At 38.2% G+C, this 21,861-nt stretch overlaps 1 protein-coding gene across 4 annotated transcripts in view; it reads left to right on the top strand.

Annotated features, from left to right (window-relative positions):
- The window catches only part of rho-6 (rhomboid-6), a 156,769-nt gene that overhangs the window by 45,255 nt on the left and 89,653 nt on the right, over positions 1–21,861 (top strand). The window contains exons 1-2 of one of the 4 annotated variants that reach the window (XM_067355915.1): positions 10,535–10,764; positions 10,885–10,974. The gene's annotated coding sequence lies outside the window, so the exon portion shown is untranslated. Of the gene's footprint in view, positions 1–10,534; positions 10,975–21,861 lie in introns of those variants that run through there. The other 3 variants (XM_012362361.2, XM_067355914.1, XM_012362358.2) reach the window with 3 other exon arrangements.

The raw sequence follows: 21,861 nt of genomic DNA, 5'->3' as shown, positions 1-21,861 counted from the left end.
TCCTCTCATCTTGATTCCATATGCAACATGTTATAGAATTCCGATGCAGTCCGCCGATTATGACGGCAATTTTCCGCGCTTCAGCACAATGAAGGAACCACGAGTGGAATATCAATTTTAGCGAAACATCAATATCTTGTTATTTATCGCAAAATAACGGGGTTTCTTGGTCGCTGTCAAGCGTGGCTCGTTCACGGCGAAGAGTAGAAATTACGCGCACAGGACGAGTAAAGGACGGAAAATTTTATTATTCCTAGAACAATGTCACCGCGCACGATCAAAGGGAATCGCGAAAGAGAAAACAGTGGCGGTAGAGGTACATCAGACGGTGCTACGCGGGGAGATACACCTGTCTCCGCTGACTGTTGTGCGGATAAAACGGGAGCCCGTGCAAGTTGAAAATATCTGTTTGAACATTACCATGGCACAGTGCACTCGCCGTTTGCCGTTTGCAGAGTGAATGCAAGACGACATGCAAATCAAGTGCGTTCACTTAGGTGCTGTTGTTACGAATGCAATTCTTCTTGGAATAAATCTTCAATTTTCCCGAGATGTTAGTCATAAAAATAAAGAAACATTATCGCATTATTTGCGCAGCATATATATTCAATGCTCCATTTGGCATAAATTTCAAGGAGGATTCTGTTGTTTATGTAATTTCGTATTATGCGATTACGAGAAGAAAATTTTAAACAGAAATATTTTCTTAAAAAATATTTATTTTTTACTTATATTCTCTTTTTCTATAAATTTATCTTAAAAACGTAAAAAAAAAAAAAAATAATTTAACATGCGTTTCAATTGTATCTTTTTTTCAGAAGTTTAATTATTTAACGATAAGCTATAAAATTGCATAATATTTATAATTGCATAACATTTAAATATAAAAATGCATAAAATTTTCTACATCGCGTCTACACCGATCTGTCCACAGTGGTCGGTCAACAACCTTCAAACTTTAATTTTGTCGCTAGGCGCCGGTAAATACTTGCTGAAGAATACGATTTCGGTTATATAGGTGCAATGACGCCGGTGATTGGAAGTTGTTGAGAGGAGACGAAAAAGCAAGCGCGGATCATGAGTCGCCCGGGAGGGGCGGAGGAAAGGGTGCGATTACACAGGTGGATGAAAACGCGGTTCTGACTCGCGCGTACACGTAGCCGGGAGCTCTGGGTTAGTCACATATTTGCCGACGTACGAACGACTAAAAGCTTTTCACTCGCGGCTCTATTTTCGACCCGTAAATCGTGTTCCGTTACCGCTCTCGTACGTACGAAACAGCCGTGGCTGCTGCGTACGGAGCAAAAAGACGTATTTCTCGTTTCTCCCTTTCTCTCTTAAGTTCTGTAGGTATGCGCGCGGGATAAGTTGACTCAAGCGTGCGCGAATACTCGCGGGCACTCGCGAATAATCGCCACGCATACGTGCCGACGCAGCGCGGCGAGCTAAGTTATTCAGGACCAATTCTTTCCATATTGATTAGCCTTAACGGCAGTTCAATCGTTTCCATTCCTTTTTGCGTCCTTTTTCCAGAGAAAAGCGGAAAGACGATTGAACTACGGTTAAAGTTAATCGAAGCAATTGGATCTTCGAAGACACAGACGCGCTTACAGACACGCGAAGGTGCTATAAAAATTTTAAATAAAGAAAGCGAAATAAGAGCTGGAGAAAAGTGATATATTGCGCATAATTCGCAAAACTCTGAGAAATGAAAAAATTAATGTCTTATTTCTTAAGGTAAAAGGGCATATCTCTCTTTTGTATTGTCTGATATTTTTGATGCGAATAAATATAACGTATCGGTGGAATATGATGGCATGCAATGTACATATGAACTGTAAGCATAACTTTCAATATTGGTGATGAGGAAAGTAAATAGAAATTTCGATTTACTCTCACACGCATATCTCTGAGATTCAATTCCCATGCACGTAGACAGGTCTATGGAGAAAACCGAGGAATTATCTGTTTGCTTGGGCACTCGTAAATTAGATCACTGATTAAATTGCTGCAATGGATAATGGAATTTGCGGTCCCAACATAATCTCAGGATATAATACATCCCTTCGTTTCACTAAGGGCATTAATTCATCGAATGCCGTAAAAAAAAACTAAAAAGAATCAATGGGATTTATCTTGACCCAATTATAAAAGTTATAAGGTATCTGTACCGATACTCACGAAATTCCAATGTTTTGCACTTTTTTAATTATCCGCGCATCCCTCAGGAAAATTTCCACGTCTACGGTATGTCGAAATTTTAATAAAGTAGTTATTTTTAACGAAGAAAGAGCATCCAATATCAACCATTTTTTTGTAATTAATGCTGTCAATATATATAAATTTTTAATTTTTAATATAATATTAACATATCTCCTAATTAGCTATTTCTACATCACATTTTCATATGTTTTATTACGTTAGATATAAAAATAGAGTTTTTTTTAATTTGATGTTATTTTATTAATTAAGAATATTATAAAATACCGTGTCTATATGATTAAATAAAATTTAACACATGTACAGTTCGATAGAAATTTGAATATGAGCAAATCAGATCGATTATTTAATAATGTGACTCGATCGTGTATAGAGAATTTTAAAATATTATTTTTAAAATATTTGCGTCTGCATTATGTATTTAATTAAATTATTAATATATCCAGAACACCGCGTAAATTATTCCGAATGATATCACGTTAGCGCACTGGCAACCATGCAATTTTGGGATTCCATTATAGTAATCCTAACGTGAGGAAAATTTTGTGCGCGCTCATGGGCGCCGGATAAGTCGCATATTTGCCGACGTAGGAAGTACTAAAAGCTTTTCACTCTCGGCCTTATTTTCGGTCCGCAAATCGGATTCCGTTACTGCTCTTCGGACTTGAATTAAGGTAGCGTCCAGCGTCGGGTTAAGAGTGTCGAAACGTCAGGAGATTAGTCATAATTTTTTTCTATTATTAAGTGATGCTACGGTAAAGTACACGTAGTGGAACAACTTGGACGAAATTCGAGTTAATTCAACTTGGACAAAGTCGAGTTGCGACAAAATATTGTGACAGCAATAATAATGTACAAAAATGGAACAGAAGCCGCGATTAACTATTTAAATATTCTCAAAGCCTATTTTCTTTAAAGCGCTTTCAGAGTAAATATTTTTGCTTTGAGCAGTAATCGGATAAAATTCAATTTACAGAAAAAAAGGGGAGAAAGAGGAATCATTGTGTGATACAACAAATATTCACGATTCGCGCTATTATATTCATAAGCAAAAACGTTCGGAAAAACGGCAACGGTACGCCCGGGAAATTAAATTGAGCTCATACCGCGCCCGAGGACGACGCTATGGCTCACGTCGGATCGCAAATTATATATCGTGCGTGGAATCGCATTAAAAAGCGGCCAATCGCGAGTGAGTGGTGTGCCGTTCTTTTTTCCTGCGGATCATTTCCAATCGAAAAACCGTAGACCAGAGTTTTGTTATTCGGACGAACGCGAAATCGCGAATAAAAGCCGACCATGCCGTTTCGCGAGCGATGGACGAGCTCGCAGTCGAAATTAAAAAGGACGCGACTAGCTAAAAAAAAAAAAAAGATAATTGTCGAGGAGAAGGAAGCGACGCGAGCAATTATTTTTGTGAAAAAGACAGGCCCCGTTATTAAATCGCGCAATTTCTCATCTCTCGGCGCATGTTGGCCGCGCCTGCTCGGACAGAAGCCGCGGAAAGAGGTAGATAAATAGGAAGATAATGCCGCGAGAAGGGAAAGCGGGAAATTAACTTTTTCTTTCTCGTGATTCCAGCCGAGTCCGATTGTCGCTACTGTGTCGCTACGCGTCTTTCGTTCGCCGACTTTTCTATTCCTCGTTAATTTCTCTAAATTCTGTTCTGTTACCGCAGAAAAAAATTCACGGTGAATCTCCTTCCGCGCTTATTCGTCGATTGCATCCATCTAGTCGGATAGATAGCGGATGACATGCCAAAATATTAAAAATACATCCACGTTGTTTGCGGGTAGCATCGCGTTTACAGCACAATCGCCAGAACACGAATCGAATCGCAATTCCCGGTTTCCATCCTTTATTCGATTTCCGGTCTCTCACGCTACGCGTGCTGTAGACTTTTCGCAGCGTCACGGCGAAACACGCGAAGCCACGCGTGCGTCGGCGACGTGTGCAAACTTGCTGCCGGCTCGAATGCGACAGCGATAACCGTGCACTGTCGAAGCGACGGCGCGACCGAGATTCCCGGCGTTCTTCGTGGATATTTAAGCGTGATAGCAGGGTGTATCAGCAGGCACGAACTGGCGCCGGTCTCGCTTCGGATATTCATTCTCGAGGCTCTAATCTCACATAATGTACTCGTGATTTAATGACGGCGCACCTCCTACGGCATCGCACCGCGATAATCGCATTTCCGACGCTTGGGGGACGAATCAGAGGTAGGGTTACGCGCGACGGTGGGCCCAAAAACGATATCGCGAACGTAATGGAGGTTGTATTAAGCTCTAACGGCGCAACACTGGAATGAGCAGTGCGAGGAATCTAAATAATACCGCGCTGTGTCGTGCTCAGAGCTATGATATTTGCCGTAGTATTTCATCATTGTAGATATTTCATATGTAATCGCGCGCATTGCACAGGAGTCGAGAATATTTCCAGGTCGTTGGATAAAAATGCGTAAAATAAAGGGGGTTTAATATTGAGAATCTCAAATAAATAGAACGACTTAAATAATCGAATTAATGCTCGTTACTCTTTAATCATTTTCCGATAAGCATTAAATAAATATTTATCTTTTTTAAATTGTTTGGTATTAAATAATAGATTTCACATAATATCATTTTTCGTATAACACAATATGATAAATTTGTAATAATATATTTAATATTTTATCGTATCATCCCATTATTGTATTATCCCATTTGTCTGACGGTATCATTTATCTAAAAATAACTTTATCTTTTATTAACAGGATTACTATCAGTATTCCGAAATAAATCACAATTTTTCGCAAATGTTTCCAATTGCGAATTGTCTTGCGCGTATAGAGCAAACGCCAGATTCGTATTGACAATCGCAGGAAGTAGGAGCAGAAATATTTCGCGGTATTTCCCGAGGACTATCGGAGCTGTCCTACGGCGGAAGCGCTCGCACCTCCAAGAAGAGATTTTGAGCAGAAACGAAGTTCTCGTAATTTAGCGAGCTTGTGAATATCGACAGGCGCATCCCTCTCTGCAACTCCTCCGCATCCACCTACTCCGCCGGCGCTCTCTCTCTCTCTCTCTCTCTCTCTCTCTTTCCCCCCCTCCCTCCCTCTCTCCCTCCCTCCCTCCCTCCCTCTCTCTCTCTCTCTCTCTCTCTCTCTCTCTCTCGTAAAGTTCGTGGCTGCCGCTTTGCGTCGCAGTTGACACAAATCCGAGCGGACGACAAGCCGGAAAGCTTTTTCGTATGTGTGTCGAATCGAGGTTGGGTTCGATGCCTCTGGCTCGCCATTAACGAGATCGGCCGGATACCACCCCCACCCGCCCGTTCCATCCGCCGTTCACGGTCCCTTTTGTCCTTTTTCGCGCCGCCGCCACTGCCGCGCGCGTTCCTCTTTTGCGCGTCACGTTCGCCGGATGAATGATAATTTACGCGTGCTCGATTCACCGCCGGCGGGAAAAGCTTTTTCTTTCTACCCCTTCTTTCGTCTATCCTCCACTCCGATCGTTGGTAGCTACGCTACAGGGACGGACCTGTATATGAAAATTAATGAAATATTGTATAAGCTCTAGGATTTACATTTTCAAAAGCCATTGTGGAATAATTTTGTTTGAGGGGAGGGAAGGGGGAGGGGGATTTTTATTAATATTGTAATGTTACATATTGGAATAAAAGGAAACTTTATTTCAATAGAAAAAAAAAAGGATTAACTCGGCTTTCACGGTAATAGATTAATATATATGCAGGTCGGTGAATTAATTTCTAAATTATCCCATGTTTAATAACATCAATGATTTAATATGGAGGAAGCTGCGAGAGCTCGAAAAATTTTATTATTTTTAGTAATAAAATTTTCAACATATATAAAAATAGAGTTTTTGCATATAGGAGCTCTGCGTGCCTCGTGCGTTTTCAAACAAGGGATCAGCTTCGGATCTCGGAAAAATCACCATCCGCCCCTAGCGCGGTATGATTCAAACGCGCGTGCTGTAATTTCGCAAAAGCGATTCGTTATCATTTTGCTGGCGCGGCGCTAATACGCGCGGAAAAGTCCGGCGTGGCGCGCTGAATGCGATTCTCTTTTTCTTCCATTCGGCAGAGGTAGCCGGCCGCGGCACGATTCCCCGAGCTTTCGCGCTAAAGGGTATTCGCATTTTTCGCGAGATTAAAATTATGGATACAAATTGCACGAGCGTGGTTGTCAGTCGCGCGAACACAATTTACGCTTTCATCTCGAGACGAGTGCCTCTATGTTGTTTTCGAAGAGGCAATATACTGATAGGATTTCATTTCGGATTTTCGCCGTCGCTATTTCTCAATCCCTGGACTGCTGCGTTATTTGCAATAAATGTTTTATGCTGATTTCCAGCGAATCAATTTATATTTTCCTTTACGCACGACCTGATGAGTGAGATATTTTAATTTGTGCTCTTTGGGTCAAGCATAATTAATCTCATCTTTTTATTGCTCAGCTCCTGATAAATGTGTACATTAAATAACCCGATAATTAAACTTTAAATTAAATTCCAACGAAGGAAGTGATTACTTCGACTGTAACGACGAAACATGAAATTTTATTTTATTTCACAGTCAGTAAAAATCTTTTGATAATCGTATCCGACTGAATTATTGACATTTTCCAAGTCACCAATGCTGCGGCAGATGCGAGCAGTTCACTGTGCTGAGTCGAATGTGCCGATTTCGTCTTTGATGGAAGATCTGGCCGAGGTAACCGTATTAGAGAGCGAAACGGCTGGACGAGGTCGAAGGTTATGAAAACCCGGGCAAATGATGTGCGAACGCATAAAGAGAAGGATTTGAATGAAGTCAGCGTAGTTTTGTTACCGGCGTACCCATAAACCGTGAAAAGTCGTCGCATGTGCGCATGTTTCTTCATTGCTTCGGCTATGCTTTTCCTAGATTTAACTAGATTTATGTGGCCTGGTTCCCTTATGTTGCTTTGGCGAGCGTTGAAAATATGCGCAAGCTCATATGCGAACTTTAGAACATGACGGGGAGGACTCTTTGTTTGGTACGTGATTGAATGAAAGCTTTCTGCAAAAGAGATAAATTGACGAAAAATGTTTCAAACAGAAAGCATGATCAGTGTTTAATGGAAATTTATCAACCTTGGAACTGTATAACGCTAAACACGCCTTATGAATTTTTTTACATTTTTTATAAAGAAAACATATAGAAAAATGCAGTAGAAAGATGCAGAGAAAGATTTTTTAAAGAGATATTAAAAATGTGACCTCTATTACGAAAGTTAAAATAAATAGTAAATTTAGTACAAAAATTGAAAGAAAATTTATTCGTTTCTTATTTTTTATGACACCTCAGTGTGTAATTGCAATTTATTATACGACCATATATTTATAGTGAATTATTAATTCGACAAAGAAACCAGACAAATAGCACAAATAAAGGAAATTTGGGAAACTATCTTTACGCTCTACAAACTCTTACGAAGAAATTTGTAAAGAGTTTTTCCATTCTTCTTGAGTTGCTACTCGCTCACACAAAAGCGAGATTCGCCGTCCCAATTCACTCGATAGAATAAAAATGGAGCGGGGATGTTTTATTGTCGCGACGTGTGCGATACTTGCGTAGAAGTTTGCGCGTTTATGTCCAACTAGTTGTTGCGGCTTAACCTAATTTCGAAAATAGATCGAGGGTAATCCATACATTGGTGGCACTATAGTTGGGATTACAGATACGTTTGGATGCGCGCTGCACTGTAGCAAGCAGTGAGATTCTACTAGCTAACGTTACGTTATTATAACGTGTAAAGCGTGGCTATACGTGATAAATCGGCTCGCGGAGTAATCATGTTTTGCGCGTGAATTTAATTTCCTAATTGCATTTTGTCACTTTTTATACGCAGAAACTTAAACAAACACAGCAGCGAGATTGCTCTTTAGTAATATACGTAGATAATTTTTGTTATGCAGCTTAATGAGTTCATGCTTTTAATCGAGAATCGAGAATATCGATCGTTGAGAGATTAAAATAGTAATCGTACCGATGTACACGACGATAATTAACTGCTTTATTACCAGACTATCGTAATGCGATTAAATGGAAATTAAATTGGGATTAAATTATTATATATTAATTTATGGTTATTAGGCTTGAAATGCGTGATGGTGATCCTATAATGCGCAATCGATTGAAATCAAAAGACCAAGATCGGCGAGCGATATCTCCTCACGGCTTATGAATTATCGAGACGCGCGTAATTAAAGCTGCGAAATTCAAGTCTTGTTTTGCGACCGTTTTACATATCCAACGGCGCAGATAAAAATAAATCTCTGCTTACTATCGGTGCGTACGTGAAGAACGTACGGAACAAGTGGTTCACTTACGACCGCGAGTAAATTAATTTCTGCAATTCCGAGCCGCGCATGTTTGTCCTCTTCGTTTTTCGAAACTTTGCCGCAGACATTTCGTCCACGCTTTCGCCGTTGAATAAGCCGCTCGCCTCTCCACTTCAGGGAATTTGTTCGTATTTATGAGATGCTCGAGTTGGAAGTCACGTATTCGCGTATTCGCATCGTATCGACGTCCTCTGGAGCGGCATTAGAAGAAAAAAAATGAAAGAAAAGGAGAAACAAGCTCGGCATTAACGATCCTTTCTTCATGGGGGGAGCCGCATTACACCCGTGCACGTTTACACCGTACCTCTTATTAATTTCCGCGATGCGAATTATCCAGCCCGGAATTTCCCGTGTCGTTCTTTATTTCTTTCTTTTTTCTTTCTTGCCTTCCATCTTCCCTTTCTCGTCTTGTTCGCCGTTTTATCTATGCATTTTCATTCAGTCGCGATTTCTTCAGTGTACGTGGACTCTTTAGTTAATAAGTTGAAGAGTTAGCTACGATTGAAGACTTGAATATAATGAAAATATGATTAAAATAGAATTAAATGCCACGAGATGATAATTTTGAGATAAGCGATCTTTGTGTACGTTTAATTTAACATCAATTCCATTTTTATCTTTTGGCACTTAGGTACACTTTCGTTTCAAACCTTTTATTACGCAAAATAATTTTTAGTTTTATTTTCTAGTGGAACGGCTTCTTTGAATATTTAAACAGTTACATTTTCCGAACAATTCATCCATCATTTGTGTTTGCTTATGAAATACAGACCATATGCGAGAAGGAATGAATAATAACTGGCAGTCGCGCTGAACACAGAAAATCTGTTGCGCTCACGGAAAGCTTACGTATTCACGAATACGTTCTCGCAGCTTTAGCTTATTTGATGGCCTAAGCAGGTCTTTTTTTAGTGCGGTCGTTATTACCTTTTATGACGAAACGTCGGGATATCTCAGGTCTGAATTTTTTCCGCCATACACGAGAAAGTTGTTAAACTCTATCATCGATTTTCTACTTTTCTGCTTCGCGCCGATTGAAACGCGTGGAAAATGAAGGCGCAAATGCGGTCAGAAAAAGTATTATAACTTCGATCGCGATGGGAATAATGAAATAATTGCCGGTTATCGCAATACACGCACGAGGAATAAATGAATATATCAAATTCACGATTGTATACAAATCGTTACATATTGATACTTTCAATTTATCGGAGCAGGTTATTTCGTTACACGGAAAAAATAAAGTTATAGTGCAGCCACAAATTTTATCAATACCTATTTTTCTCTTGTTAAGAGTCGCTGCAGTTAATCCAGTCTAATTTAATCCTTTGCACTCGAAGGTTTTTTACTACAGGGAAGTAGCAATTCGAAGCTTTTTTAAAAAGTTTAAATTTTTTAAAACTAACATAAAAATAAATCATATACATATATATATAACTTTTATTTCAATATTTTATGTATATATTTTTAAAAAACAGTTATTGTCGCCTTTCAGTCGCCATTCGAGTTGCTGCATTAAATCAAGTGATGAATGAGAGTCGCCTCTTGAGTGCAAAGGATTAAAATATATGTAATTAACCTTCTATCGTTCACGTAACAAAATTTTTGTTTATTTTTTTTCAATATTTTTAGCTAGTTACGTTTTAATAAATTTTTTTATATTACAAAATATTTTTAATAATAACACTTTAAATATACTATTCAAGTTTCAATTTTTTTCCATGTATTATCAACTAATATTATATCTTGTTATTTTGTTACATATTTTTTTATGGAGGAAACCACATGTTACTATATTTTAGTCACATTTTTTTTAATACTTTAGTAATATCGTGACATATTTCATGTTTCCATTTGCTCAAAGGGATTTTTCGCAAAATACGAAAATTTCTCCCTTGTCTTCCTTCTCTCTTTCTCCTCTCATTTTTCTTTCTTCTCTCTTCTCTCTCTCTCTCTCTCTCTTTCCCTCCCTCTTTCACTCTCCCCCTCCTCCCCCCGCTCTTTCTCTCCATCGACGACCGCGTGACGGCGTCTCGCTCGCGCCGACTGCGCGTGCTGTTGACCGGTCGTCATGGCAACCTAGCGACGAGTCTACAGTGGCCCAAGGTGGATGGACTGCGGGCTGGCGCGCCTGAACAGACAGAGCAGAAGTCAGTGCACGCGCGGACGCGAAACCGAACGTGTATGTTCGTACGTTCGTCTATCTGTCACTGTCCCTCTTTTTCTCTGTCTCTCTCCCGCGTTACAAATTGTCCCGTACTCGATTGCGCACGTATTAATGGTGTTTGTGTTTTGTATCCAGCCTAACCAGACTCCCGGAGGGGACACTCTCGAGGCCGAAGTCAACCGCTGACAGTGACACTATGGAGTGATTCGATCGACATTGTATCAGGTAAGGTTATATAGTAAAAAAAAAAAAGACTGATATTAGTCAGACGCGCGATAATAAATTGATCAACATTCGTGAGAAATCAGTCAAGCCAAAATGATTCAGATTTAATTTGTTAATGTTTTTTTAGTACATTTATTTATTTCAAATAGCATTTTTACAAGTGAGCGATTTGTCTATGATAAGTTTCAGTTAATAGTATGAATAAGTAATGGTTAACGGACACGATATGTGTACTAGTCAGTGTCTGTTATTTTTTACGAAATGTGGCTTATCTAGTTTCTCGTGGATGATAATAAATTCGGAGTTCACGACTTCGCCTTTGAAAAGAAATCGACCGTTTTCCTAATTCATGTTCAGAGAACAGAGTGAGCAATTGTTAAATCGGAGTGCATTGACAGATGGCTATTGATGCTCGAATGTGCTTTTGTACATTGTTTATAATATAATTATAAATTATAATTTCCTTGAGGCAAGGTACTGCTTTGAGAAGCAAGGAGAAAAAGCAGAATGTATAAAAGTTGCTTGTGTTGTAAAAGTTGCTTGCAAAAGCAGATAATTTATATATTATATAAAAAGTTATTTTATCTGTGCATATTCTAAGCAAAAGTTTGCATAATTTACAATAAACATACATCATCAATGCTTACCTGCAAGTAGAAAATAAGTTTTCGCAGTATTCTTTTCCGCCGCCAAGTAGATATAGTCAAATAATGGTCAGACATGCCGTATCCGCACATCAATCGCATCGCTTCGTGGAATTTATGTTTGCTTCGTTAAAACTTTTTCACTAGCGTATTCATAGCGTATTCAAGAATTGTTCTACATATTAGAAACATTATCGCCTGCATTGCTAAACGCTCGCAGAATTGGTTTAATTATGATTGATGAGTGGGCTCGCGCCTCGTTCAAATGATGGCTTTGCGTGTAGTACACAACGTTTTGTATATAAGTTCCATAAAATATGATATACACATAGATTGTGTGTATACGCGGAATACAACGTTAGATGATAAAATGATTTTTGGACATTTTCTACGTTTTCTTGCTTAATGTCGCAGTATTTAATTTGCGCGAATTTATTGGTTGTTGAAATGTTCCGTATATTTACAATTGACGTATTAGTAATCTATAAATAAATTTTGATTGATAATAAAAGGTCTTTAAATGAGACATTATATGATATGATATGATATATGAAATATGAAAGCTACTGCGATAACAGTTAATGTTATTGTTTTCGATAAACAAACTATAATTTGATACATGTAAATTCGATCGGAATAAGTCATAGAAAAATATAGAGTAAAATATATATGAAATATATAATATAATACATTTTTAAAAGTAAGATGAGAATACAGAATAACAACTTTTATTATAGAAAATCGGGATGTATGAAATATATAATATTGCATTTTGAATTCTCAATGAATAAAACTGAAATATTTCATTAGAAATTTGATGATGTAATAGAATATCGCATTCGCAATTTTATATGTGTAAAAGTAGAGTTACTCGAAGTAATAGTAAAGCTTCAATTTTGCCGAGTGGTGAGGGAAGTTATTTTAAAACTTTATTGTACGTGGAACTTACAATTAGTTTTTTAAACGAACATTTGTAGCTATTTATACGCTAATTTATACATTTGCTCTATATATTGTAAATCTCAAAAACAAAAAAGTTTTTTACAGTTAAAAATAATCTTATTTTTTAAAATAATTTTAGTAAGAACATTCTTATTTTTCAAATATTAATTATTTTAAATAATAATTATAAATTTTTTAATTAATTTTTTATTAGTGCAATCTAAAATTATCTTCGATGAAATGTTGTGAAATCAAATCGTGCTTGAGAGGGTTATTCACGACCTCCGTTTCCTCTTTTTTCCGCGGAACGTGTATGGGTTACCTATTTGTAAATTCTCTGTAATTCACTTATATGAAAAGGGGTCTAAAAATAAGAGTTGATCTGCACATCGATGTATATCATTTGATTTGAAAAGTCGATAGTGGACGAACCGATGAAAACTCCGTATTAGAGGTCACGAAAGTTTGGCGCGTAAAATAGCGGGAGTGATGGTTTGCGATCGCGCACTCGGCAAGATCGAAAATTATTTTCGATATAGCGGTCGGGGTTCGATTTCAAGCCGTGGCGTGGGAATTTCATTGCTTCGAGCCGGTGCCGGACTTCCGCATAAACGAGGTGAACTATAGCTTAGGGCTTCGCGATACGAGCTCCAAAGTCTGAGTTTGCTTCGAGTTTTATGGAAGCTAAGTGACTAGTGGGAAACAACGTGCGATCGAGTTTTCTTGGCCAACGATCCTAATAAACATTTTAAAATTTGAAACTTTAATTATTGATAAATTAATTCTGTATTGTATGTAATCCGGTGTACGTATCCGGATGTAATGCGCGATATTATGCACGATTCAACATATGAATTACCGTATTCCGTTGTGCGGAATAGAGATCTTAAACGGAGCATTAATTGAAATTAAAGAAAAACAAATAAAGGTTAAATTAAACTAGAATTAAAAAGGATGGAAAAAAATTTAATTGAAATGAAAAAAATAACATATTATATCGCTGAGTTAGTGGCTGAAATAAAAAGGAAAAATAGAACTCTCTTCAATTTCAAGGTTTACCGTCACAAAAACTGCTGCTTCCTAATATCTCGTTCTTGCCAAGCTTCTGTTTTCCATTGCAGTCGTAAAGACCGAGGAGAGTGATACTGGTATTTGCATGTTTGCGCATTTGTTGCGCGATTCTGCTGTATGCATTCTCTCCGCATAAGTCACGGAATTATGTGTAGTTCCGTGTAGTCGCGCAAGGTGCTTCCATGATATTAATTTATGACTTTGCATCGCTTGATCTTAACCCGTAAGCACGCGCGCGGGATAACTAAGAGCCCCCAGCGTTCCCATTATCTTTCGGCAACTACACGGCCAAGAATTTAAATAACATATTACTATAAAACCAACACACCACCGAAAAGATGATTAGCAGGGATTAAAAGAAAAATTTAATAAACATCAAGTTGAATCGAGAACAACGTTATTAGAAGTAATTTAAATTTTAAAGAAATATGGATTTACAAATTTAAAACTATATTAGCATTTAACAGTGATTTCATACATATTACTGCACATATAGTTTGATATGTGTTACGAAATATAAGCCGCGTATTTGAACTTATTAATAAATATTAATAAATACCTTGCATTTCAACATTACACGTCCGAGCCTTATACCGTTTGATGGAAATTCCGAGAAATTAATTCCACGATGCAAAAGGAGCTTATTTTCAAGAGAATGCTTTTAAATCTTTGTTTCAGTACCGTCGTTTCTTCGTCGATTACATAAACTACGTTCGTATATTGATTCGCGTAGTCAGTCGGCCACCTTTCGCGGCAACTACTTTACTTAGATTAGTGAGAAACAAAAGAACGACCTTCTTTCAGTCGCCAGTGGAATTTAAGTGGAAGAAAAGCCGGTGCGCGCCGTCTTATTTTTCTCAGAAGGTCAAAGGGAAGAAGCGCAACGGTTCCATCGTAGTTCTTAACACTTTTTCCGCCTGCGTCTCTCCGCCCGGTTTTTTTTTTCACCTCTGTTCTTGCTCCTGGTAGCATCGATAAGAGGATGCCATCTCGGATGGCGCAAAAGCGCAATTTGTCCCGGGAAACGGCTGGCATTATCGCGCCCGCACTCGACATCGCGCCGGATTTGTCATTTGTCCGACGATCGAAGCGCGTCGGTTCACGATCGATCGTGTTTTCACTCGTGGCTTACCGTAAAATCGGCGATAGGGCTTGTCGATTTGACTAGTAACTTTTTTTTTTATAAGCATGCCGAACGAGAATGAGAGAGCTCGCGTTCCACCCACGAGCAAATATTTAAAGCGCGTTACATTGGTCGACCTTCCTCGCATTCGCGCCAGCCAGCTATTCAACCAAGTTTCGTGGGAACGACACAGTCTCTTTATACATGAACATAGCACAATTGCATTGCGATGTGAAATTGTGTGTATATTTGGCTATGGGGAATATTACTTTAATGCGCGGGAATGTAACGTAAGTAATGTAACTGTGCTAGCCTGCGCCGGTACTTTGGAAATAATGTTAATAGACGATATTTTGGCAATATTTGAGGAAAATGAGAATTCAAGTATATATTCATGAATATTTTGTTGTTCTATTTTATATTGTATTATTACAAATTATTTATGCTACATAATTTATAAATTCGATAATATGACGCGAATTAATCCATAATACTTATTGCAAATTAAACTATACTGTGATTAATTGATGAAATTACATTATGGGAAAAAGATATCTCGCTTTAAATACTTACACAAATGTCTTTTTCTATTTCGAGATGATTCGGATGAAATAAAGCGTTTTTGTGAAAACTTTTTATTCTGTCAAGCTATCGCGTTCGTTCTCTTCTATCTGTATCGACCGACAACGTCACGATAGTTGTAATTCGAAAGAAATATGACCGCAAATATTCGCTAACGGATTGTGTAACGAATTTGAAAGTATATCCGGTCGGCGATCCTACGTGAGCTTCTAGCGTATTATTTGCAGCGAGGCGGTAGAAAAGCTTTAAGCCCGATCTGGCATCGAGCCAATTTTCCGCCGATGGTAACCCATACACGTTCCGCGGAAAAAAGAGGAAACGGAGGTCGTGAATAACCCTATTGATGTGTAATCAGTACGTGAAAATGTCCTACGGCGCTTTAATAAACCGATACCAGTTGGTTAGTTCGGGAAAATTCGCTCTGGTCACTCTGATTAGAAAGCTTGATTTCAGGTTTTTGTTTTACTGATAATATTACTCAGCGCGTGAGAGTTTGCCACGAGAGCGTTTCAAGCGAATAGAAATAAATTACAATAATCATACGGGTGTTTTTCGAGATTACGCCGTTTTATCAGCGGTACAATTTTCGCGTACATATCTGTGAAGCAAGTTGGAAATGCCCCACCGGATATTTAACAAACAAACCCAGTGAAATGCCGAATTCGCGATGAGTGAACCAGTTAACGAATAATTGTTAACAGAATTATTCGGGAAAAAGATTAGAAATATTGAACATATTTTTTAAATATCTTGATTTTGCAAAGCAAATTTGTTTTGTATATACAAATTGTTTAAAATTACTTTTTATATTGCTATATTATGTATTGTTGTAAAATAATTTCCTACTATTCTTTTAATTTTTTAATCTCTTCCAATATTTAATTATTAGTAGAAATTATTCTACAGTTACAGTTAGCTTTACTCGCATAATTTCGTCATTAGCGATGTAAAAGTCTTTGCGATGGAAAAAGAGAGAGAGAGAACGCTTATGGAATTATGAGTCCTTATCTTCTGCGACGAGTCGTGATCCTGACTTGCCTTTCCCAACAATTAGTCGTCAGTACTGCAGAGGTTTCATAAGAATCCCCTTAAGACAGGGGGATTTCGCGGCACGTAACCACGAAGGGCTGGCTTAAGCTCGGGAAACATAATTAAAGTGCCTTCAAGTTTTCCATTTCGCGTTAATTCCGGCTTTTATCAGCCGTTTCCCCGCCTTCGCTCGCCAAAATACGTTTTAAATATCTCAGAAGAAGTTTTCCCGTTACTCGCGTACAATAACTTCGTCGCTGATGAGCGCGCGAATGTTGCGAAGATTTTTGCGGCTTGCTGATAGCGGAAATTTATTTCTCGCGTTATTTCACTCATCCTTATTGCGGCGATACTTTTGCGGTTATTTACCGCGTATGAAAGACTTATTCGTGCATTAATGTCATCATTTTTTTTGTGGCAAAACTCATAATTTGTGGCATTAAAACGACGAAGTTCTGTTAAATATTTTTATAAAAATTGTTTCTTGTGGAAATTTGTGTTTACAGTAATTTTATCTGAATTATCTTTCATGCATTTAAAATTTTTAAAAAGCACGCAACGTTTGCGTCATCACGCATACTCGTGTAACAAAGAAAGACAATTATTCACAGGCCAAAACATCGTTTGTTTTAATTCATATTATTTATAAGACAAAATTAAATAAAAATGTTGCTCTCTCGTATTAATTGTAAGCCGGCTACTTTGCATTGAATCGATTCGCTATTTTTCCGTACGTTTAAGCGATCACATGTAGATCGTAGGTTTGCTTCGAGCCGAGCTAATCCAAATGGTAATTTTATAGCGTAGTCTGGCGAAGCAGTAATTTGAATAGTAATTTTGTTGTCTAGACTACACTAGAGTAGAAACGCTAATTTGAAGTATGCGTGTGCGTTGAGTGAATTTGCAGCTCGACACGCCCGTCCGCGCAGATGTTGCCAAATGATGTCGTCATGCATAAACTAAACTTGATATTTATAGTGCGCTCGCGAAGTAATCTGCATCGGTAAATGACATTAAGGACTGTCAGTTAGCGGGAGTCTATCACTATCGTTCTGACTTTATTTACTTACGGCTGTCTGCTTCATTAGCGATTACCTTTATTACGAGGTTAAAGGACTCCTAATAAATAGCATGTCATACTCATGAGAGGAAATTGTTCCATTAGCATTAGCTATCACTTTATAAATTTTTTACGTTGAATTTTTTAAGTTTATCTACCAATTTTGTTACAGAATGACAAATGCTTTTAAAATACTAACGTTTACCGCATTAAAATGTATGATTTCAATCATCTATTTTTCAAATATTCCAAAAGTGGTTTACGCTCCAGCGTTTTTAATTTTTTTATCTTGCCAAACATTTGCATTGATATTTTCGCGTTGCACTTTGATTGATAAAAAAATTCAATTTCTCAATATATTTGGAAATAAATCTTTTTGGTGTATCTAAATGTAAGTTATTACGTCAACAAATTGCGTTTTCTTAATCTAACCCTTGATTCTCGTATCTACGATCGCTGTACGTTATCTCGCGGCTCTCACGGGGATGGAGAATCTTCGAGATTTCGCGTTGCCCTCTCCAAGGACCATAGATACTAGGGTAAAAGGTGCAGAGATAAAAAGGGGATTAAGACGCGGCGGATTGTAGCCATCCCCTCTTTCTCTTTCTCTTTCTCTCTCTCTCTCTCTCTCTCTCTCTCTCTCTCTCTCTCTCTTTCTCTCTCTGCTCTCCCTCCCGCTGCCTTTTCAGTCCTATCCTCGTTCTTCCGTGTAATTGTAAACTTACACTCGCGCTCGCCATAAATTTCTCTCGTCTTGGCTTACTTTTAAAATTTAGTATTCACGCGAACCGCCTATTCCCCGCGCTGCCCTCTGCTCATTGTGCAGCGGTGGAAAAGTCTAAAAAAGTTGGAGCAATTCTGCGCCGTGCCGCGTCGCCGCTACCGCGTGCCTGATGTATTGATAAGAAAAAAACGCACTCCACACCCCCCGGTCTATTGTCTTGTGCGTTTTTTATTGCGTCGTACCGCTTTTAATGTCATCCAGTGCTTCCACTCTTCGGTGTAAAAGCAACTCTTTAGTTATCTGCTGTGTCGTCTGCCACATGATGTTCATTATCCTCTTCTGTTATCCTCGTGTTATCAAAAAGACATAATTTGTTTTTTTATTCGAAACTGCGACTACTAGTATTTTACTTACTTTTCTTTTCTTTACTTATTTTTACGGATTTTGTGTTTTTTGTCGCTCAAACTAAAATGCAAAATTTTCTAGAGCATTTTCTGAAGGAATTACGTTCACGATATTAGATTCCTTCGTGATCGGATCGCGAGCTCGGTCATACTTTTACGTGATCTTTTACCAACTATTGAATTTACAATGGAAGTGGTTATGTAGCTTTTATTAATCGAACATACGCTACTTATATTTAATGTTTATATAAAGTATTTAGAGAATTTGCGGTATATTTTTGATAAATTAAAACAATAATATTAATGAAATAATCTTTAATAATAAATAAACAGCGTTGAAATGTTTGGTATATGCTGTAATGGAAAAGGGATGATGATAAATCGTTAATTTATGCTCCAAAAATACGAGAAAATATCGATAGAATTTGCTACAAAATCACTTAACTGGGTCATGTTACGAGGATTTGAATAAATAATGAAACTTTCGAAGAAAACGTCGGGGATGCTTTTTCCCAAAGAAGGAATCTAACCTTTCTCAACATGGAGATCCAAGATACGCGTTACTTTCACTCTCCATTCCTTTCTTCACATTTTCCTCTTTCGCCTACCGTATGTATAGGAAATGAGATTACCGTGGCAAACATAATTCTCCCCCTCCTCCCACCTTTTTTTCCTCTTCGTACTTTTCTTTCGCTTTTATCTTCCTTTTTGGAGCACTCGCTCTGTCTCGCTTTTGCTAACAAGGCCAGTTTCAAGAAACGAATCACTCTCCCCCTTCTGCAGCCCTCGTGCGTTTTCTATTCGCTGAGAAAACGAGATCATGCTGGATGACGACGGGGATAGAATAATTCTCGAGGATTCGCCTGTCCCTATATATAGGCTCCAGAGAGACGAGGGAGAAAATATTTTCCTTTAACGATAAATGCAAACCCGCAAACCATTTGCGTCCCGGTACCATTTGTTTGGAATAATTTCATTATTTTTTATGCCGGTCAATTTTCTTCCCTCGCCGGTCACAAAATGCAAGTGCTGATTTATTAAGAAATAATAAACTTATATTTTTATTAGTTAATTTTTAAGGACATTTTTTAATTTCTTATTTTCTAAATTTACTTAGTGAATTTTTCTTTAAAGCTGCGAATGCTATTAAAGTTAAGGATCACAGGATATCAGTACAAATAAGTTCAGAATGCAATGACATACCTTATTCGCTTCGTCGAACGATTTGTTTTAATCTGAAACGTGATGTAAATACAAGACAACGATAAATGTGAGGACTATAGCAGCATTATACCGCCGCGTGATCCAGCGCATAAATAAAGATTTATTCATAAATAAGACGCGATGTAGTTTGCCGTGAGCAAACTTTGCTCGCGAGACATAATATAAAGTTTGCCGGTAAGCTTCGACCGCCTATCTACGACAAGCTTCTCCGACGCTTTTTGATATCGGCGATGCCAAAAGAACCAGACGAAATTTCCGCGGAATAAATGTAAAACGCAATTTTAAATTTTTGACCAACGCAGATGGACGAGGATGTCATTTTCCGTGTCGAGCAGCAACAAAAGGACCGGTCGTCTTCATAGATCCTCCCTGGCGATGGAAAATCTCTCGGAGGACAGGCGCGTAAATATCGGGAGCATGAAAAATGCACCGGACGATAGAAAAAAAGTTTTACGCCATAAATAAAGATTTGCTTATCTCATAAATAACAGGGGACGATCGCGAGCGATACAAAGTCGAAGACCTCAAACTACGATATAAAGTTCGACGGTACCTTAAATATCGCGTCAGCAACAGGCCATATTTTTCGATATCTCCGTGCGACCTGAAAAGTTTCGCTCGAATTTTTGCCGGATAAATGGCGGGCCTTACTTTAGAATTTTGACCGGTGGAAATCGTAAAAATATATGATACAACATCAGTTAGATTATTTCTGAAACAAGATAACCCTCGTAAATATCTTGATATATATATTGATAGCGGAAATACGAAGATAGAATGCGAAGAAACTTTAAAAAAGATCATATAAAAATATCATATTTTTTATTTACGAATGCAAGATCCTTTTAGATAATCAATGTAAGTTTACTCTTTTAAAATTTATACTTTTTATAAATAAAAGCATGAATTCTCGATCGTTGAAAGAAATATATATACATTTGCGAGCGACAACAGGCTGTGTCTTACGACATTAGTATATCTTCTTGCGGACTCTAAAGGCTCGCCGTAAATTCTGTTTGAATAAATGGAAAGCCCCATTTAGAATTTCGACGAGTCCAGATGGGCCAATAGAACGTTACTTCCGGATGGAACTTTCCAACTACCCGCCGTCGCACCCCCTGCGCCGCACGACGCGGCGGCAGATTCTCTCTACAGCGGAAAATACTACCTCGAGAGAGAGAAGACACCTTTCGGTGATGGCAAAGGGGACGATCCAACCTAACTTAGCTACCGTGAGGCTGTATCATAGCAATAAACATTTTCCCGCGGCGCATGAGGGTGCGAAGAAACGCGAGGAAGCGCAATTGCTCTTCGGCACTCTTCCTTTATTTCGGTATTCTCCTCTCGTTTCGCGAACGGCGGTTAACCCGACGAGCTTCCAAGTAACTCTCCGTCATCATATAACGAAAATTATCATCGCCCAGACGAAGTTTTTGCAAGAATCATATAAGCTCTTCTTATCTTGCGTTTTGAAGATAAAAAAAAAACATCCATAACTTTGATTAAAAACGTGTATCATTATTATGTTGATGACATTGCCATAAAATTAAAAGTAATATTTTTTGAAAAATATAAAATTAACAGTTTTTGTTAGTAATATTGGATAAAATTATAGTGTACTGTGTGACATATTGATGCGTGCAACAGCACTTGATGAATATACTTAAATAATGAATATTATTGAGTGACGTGCAAGTTACTTGATTAGAAGTATGCGATTGAGTTCAGACACCGCTATTAGCGATAATAGGAAGGTGCTAGAAACTGCGTTCGCGCAGAATCGGGTAATTATTCACCTTTTAGTAGCGAGCAAAAACTGATATAAGGGTAAGGAGTTTCTGAATGCAGCGAAGTTGGCAACATCGCGCAGTTGCAGGTACTTTAGTGCTTCCGTTTTTGTTTCGGCCGGATGCACCGGATATGTTTGCGAAGTTCGAAGTACGGAAAAAGCCTTTCTAGCGTGTGCGCTCGAGAGGTGCGCTTTAGAGCTCTGTCTCTTTTTGGTTTCCGGAATATCATCTTCCACCGTTCCATGGCCAATCGACTTAAATTGCAATAACTTAGGTCTTTACGCTGGTTTCGCT

Source organism: Linepithema humile, chromosome 5, assembly GCF_040581485.1.
Source record: "Linepithema humile isolate Giens D197 chromosome 5, Lhum_UNIL_v1.0, whole genome shotgun sequence".
Taxonomy (NCBI): Eukaryota; Metazoa; Arthropoda; class Insecta; order Hymenoptera; family Formicidae; genus Linepithema; species Linepithema humile.
Note: the sequence above shows the minus strand (reverse complement) of the source record. Positions and strands in the feature narration are given on the sequence as shown.